General features: G+C 41.0%; 1 pseudogene; it reads left to right on the forward strand.

Moving 5' to 3' along the window:
• The first annotated feature begins 3279 nt into the window (after positions 1 to 3279).
• Positions 3280 to 3979, forward strand: LOC118829590 (annotated as a pseudogene).
• Positions 3980 to 4476: the final 497 nt, after the last annotated feature.

Consider the following 4476-nt stretch of genomic DNA (forward strand, 5'->3'; position numbering starts at 1 on the left):
TTTTCTTAGTTTCTTCTGTTTTTTCTATTCTGTTTTATTGGGTTGGTTTTGTTTTTTTTTTTTTTTTTTTGGTGTCTCATGGAGTCATTAGTTTCTACTTTCCCAATTCTAATTTTAAAGGAATTATTTTCTTTAGCGAACTTTTTTTTACCTCTTTTTCCATTTGGTCGATTCTGCTTCTTAAGGAATTTTTTTCCTCAGTGAATTTTTGGAGCTTCTTTTACCATTTGGCCTATTCTGTTTTTTAAGGTGCTATTCTCTTCAGTATTTTTTGTGTACCTCCTATACCAAGCTATTGATTCTGTTTTCATAATTTTCTTGTATTATTTTTGTTTTTTTTTTTTTTTTGTTATTTTAAAAATAATTTTTGAACTCTTTTGGTTACAGGCCAATTTACATTTTTCTTTAAGGCTTTGCATGTAGCTGTTTTGACTTAGTTGTTTTCTTAGTTTATGTTTTGGTCTTCCCTGTTTCCGTAGTAACCTTTTTTGGTCAGGTTCTTTTTTGTTGTTTGCTCATTTCTCCAGCCTATTTCTTGACTTTTAACTTTATGTTAAAGTTGGGATCTGCTCTCAGGGTGGAGAGGGCACTATCTCATGCTTCAGGCTTTGCTTGCTGTTGTTTTCAGAGCTAGTCCTGGGCGTTGCCACCCAAAAAATACTGAGGGGTGTGCTTTCCTGGCCTGTTCTCTGGCTTTACCCAGGAAGGGACCTTGTTTCCTTATAGCCACCAGTGCTAGCACTCAACCTAGCCCTAAGACTGTGACCAGGTCCTCCATTTTTCCTGCAGTCACAGCTGCTAATGCTCCCCTCTGTCTTGGATTTGAGATGAGGGTTCCTACTCCTCTGTGAAGGACCACAGGCACTCCTCTCCACCCTGGCACCACAACTAGGACCCCTGTTCCCCTGTGGCCACAAGTGCTATCATTCTTTTTGGCCCTGGGACTATGATCCAAAACTGCTTACTTTCAATGCAATGTCCTGAACTCAGCTCCAGCAAAGGGTCTCCTGAAATCTCTTTCCAACCAGTATCTAGTCCCCTTCCTCTGCAACAATCCATGGGCTGAGAGCTCTCAAAGCTGGTGCTGCTGCCAGTGTAGATACCTCCAAGTCCCACTGTTGGTGCCATGGTATGGCCTGTGCTGCATGGTCCCAACTACCACCCCATTGAGGCACACCTTTCCTGCCAACCTCTTAAGTTGTCTTAGGCTGGAAATTTGTTTTGTTAGTATCGCCACTCCAAAATTCAATCTGAGGTGTTATTTTAGAGTTGCTTGGAAGGGAGAGCTTAGCTGATTGCTTCTCTATTCTGCTATATTGGCTCTGCCTCCCTCTAAATACATTTTTCAAAGTACTTTTTAAAAATTCAAGAGTGAGGAGATTGTGGTGTGGGGTAATTGATGGTTGTGCTAGGATGAAGATGATCCCAGTTCTCCGCCTCCCTCCTCCCCCCCCAAAAAAACATGCCCAGAAGTTTAGGGCACTGCTCTACTAGCAAAAAAAAAAAATCATATGTAGGTTTCCCTCTCCCCAACCTAGGAATCCACAGGAGCACTTCCTGAGTCCTGCGGCCATTCTGCAATAGATAAGCTTCCTGTGGCAAGTAGAGAGTGAAATGCAGAGGGCTGGTACACAGGCAATGGTCCCTGAAGCCCTGGGGCAGTTCCAGAACTCCCTGATAAGCACTTAGGCCAGGTCTAATTTGATTCTTCACTGAGGAGGGAGCTGAAGGAGAATGACTTTGGGATGATCTGAGGTAGTACTCAGTGTGCAAGCTAGGAAGCATGAAGCCCAGCCTTAACCTTCTGCAAACTTCTAGTTATTTGCCTGAGCAAGAGACAGCAGCCTCAGGATAGTCTCCCGTGCTGCAGTGCTGAAAACAGAGCCTAAAGCCAGCTTACTTCCAACAGCAACTGAATGCATCCCTTGACTAGAAAAGAGAGAAGGCCTTAAGCTATTCTATAGAGGATGCTAAACATCAGTGGCCCATGTTGAGGTCTTAGGATAGGCCATAGTTAAAATCCAGACTGAGCTGTCATGTGAAAGCACAGAATGAGAATAATTCCTGAGCCCAGCAGTAGAATAAATGACCCCAAGTAGAGACTGCAGCAACTAGTGGTCACAGAGAGAACCTCTAGCCAGAGCTAAATACCTGAATAGCCAATGAGTCGCTTGAAGGAGGTGCCTAGTCTGGTTCACCACACTCAAGGCTTGGCAGGTCCTGCCCACACCATTCAGTTGTGGAATCTGAACCAGTAGCCACCCCTCCCTTTTCCCCCACTGAGCAAAACAAGAAAAAGTCTGAACACCATAAGGAAATATTTTTATTTCAGCAATGTGCTGGGGATGAACCCTGAAAATGATAGTGACCCTATAGCAATCCAAAGTAATGCCTCAGATTGAAAAAAAAATGCCTGGGCATAGGGACTGCAGGAAGAAATGAAGAAAATTAAACAAGAAATACAGAATGAAAATGTGAGGGGCTAAAGAATGGTAAGGAAAATTTATACTTAAAACAGAAACTGAAAAATCTAACTCAAGAACTAAATGCCCTAAAAGTTAGAATGGGTTAGACAAAAAGAAAAAAACAATAACTCAACAATACAACAAGAAATATCAGAACAAACCAAATAAAATTGGAGGAAAAAATGAAAATTTGAGAATCAGAGGGCAAAGTGAAAATAGAAAGATTCTGCCGATTACCTCCAGAAAGAGACCCTAAAATAAAATTTGCAGGGATATCATAGACAAAATCCAGAGTTCTCAAGCCAAAGAAAAATATATTACAAAGAGTCAAAAAGAAAGAATTCAAATACCAAGGAGCCACAATAAGAATTACATAAGACTTACCAGCTGCCACAATGAAAGAGAGGAAGAGGTAGGAATATTAGATACTAAGTGGCAAGAAAGAAAGGTTTACAAACAAAAACAACATATCCTTTAAACCTAAGTATAACCCTGAAGGGAAAAAAAATACTTTTAATGGAACAGAGAATTTTCAATCTTACCTAACGAAAATAATAAAAACGACAGAACCAACCCTGGACTCCTTGCTATTCTCTGAACAAGACAAGACACTCCATCTCTCCACTCTGGGAATTTTCATTAGACTATACTCCCATGTCTGCAATTCTCTCACTCCTCATATCATACCGCTGGCTTCCTTCAACTCTCATCCAAAGTCTCACCTCCAAGAAGCCTTTCCCAAGAGGCTTGGTGTAACCAGTGCAGAGGTGTAACCCAAGAGCTACTTACTAAACCCTGAACAGCTTGCAAAACTATGCCCCAACATCACTGGGGATTTGAGCAAGGCTCGAATGGGCCAGAATGTTGGCATAAGGCTTTTTCTATTGCCAGTGGAAAATGACAGTCTCCTGTGGAAACTGAGTTCTTTAAAATGCAGTATGACCATACTCTGAAACCTTTGTAGTTCTCCTATGACCCTTCTACTTCTAAGGGGATCATCAACAATGGTCACTCTTTCAACATTGAGTTTGATGATTATATTGATAGATCAGTGCTAACTGGAAGATCCCTGATTGGGAACTACTGGTTTATCCAATTTCATTTTCACTGGGGCTCCAATGGGAGCCAGGACTCTGAGCACATTGTGGATGGAAAGCAACATGCAGCTGAGCTTCACAACATGCAGCTGAGCTTCACTTGGTTCATTGGAATACAAAATATAAGAGTTTCAAGGTTGCCGTGACCAAGGATGTTGGACTGGCTGCTGGAGTTTTTTAGAGGTAGGAAGTACTAAACCAAGACTTCAGAAAATCATTCACATTCTGAATAAAATTCAAACAAAGGGTGAGGATGCAGTCTTCATCGACTTTCATCTGATTTGTCTTCTTCCTGAGTCACTGGAATTTTATACTTATACTGGCTCACTGACCACTCTTCCTCTCTTGGAATGTGTGACCTGGATTGTCTTACAAGAGCCCATCTGTGTGAGCCATGAACAGATAGTGAAATTCTAGAGCCTTTACTTCACTTCTGTTAGTGAAAGTCCTTTGAAACATATGATGTGCAACTGGAGCCCCATTCAGTCTCTCCGTGGCAGGACAATTAGATCTTTCAAATGTCGATTTTTGAGGGAAACAACTCTCTAGTTAAGTACAGATCAGTCTGTACACTGGCAGCATCTCCACTAGTCTTAATCCTTTTGTATCTGTACTTGATATTCTTTCTCATAAAATGTATAAAGGTTATAGACCAAGTTAAAATGTTCTTAATGTGTGAACTCAATAACCTACAAGTGCAGACCCATGTGCAGTGCTTGGCAAGGTGATGTTGACCTTTGGTGATAGCAATGCCTTTTCTGCGACAAGGAACCAATGATAAGGAATATTAGAATTACTCCTTCCTCCCCAATAGGGCACAAATGTCTAGAGCTGTAAACCTTAAAGCTATTTTTAAAATGTAGTAAAGCAGAAAAATTGAACATAAATCTCCAATAAGTGATTAAATTTTATCA

Source organism: Trichosurus vulpecula, chromosome 8 (assembly GCF_011100635.1).
Source record: "Trichosurus vulpecula isolate mTriVul1 chromosome 8, mTriVul1.pri, whole genome shotgun sequence".
In the NCBI taxonomy this organism is placed as follows: domain Eukaryota; kingdom Metazoa; phylum Chordata; class Mammalia; order Diprotodontia; family Phalangeridae; genus Trichosurus; species Trichosurus vulpecula.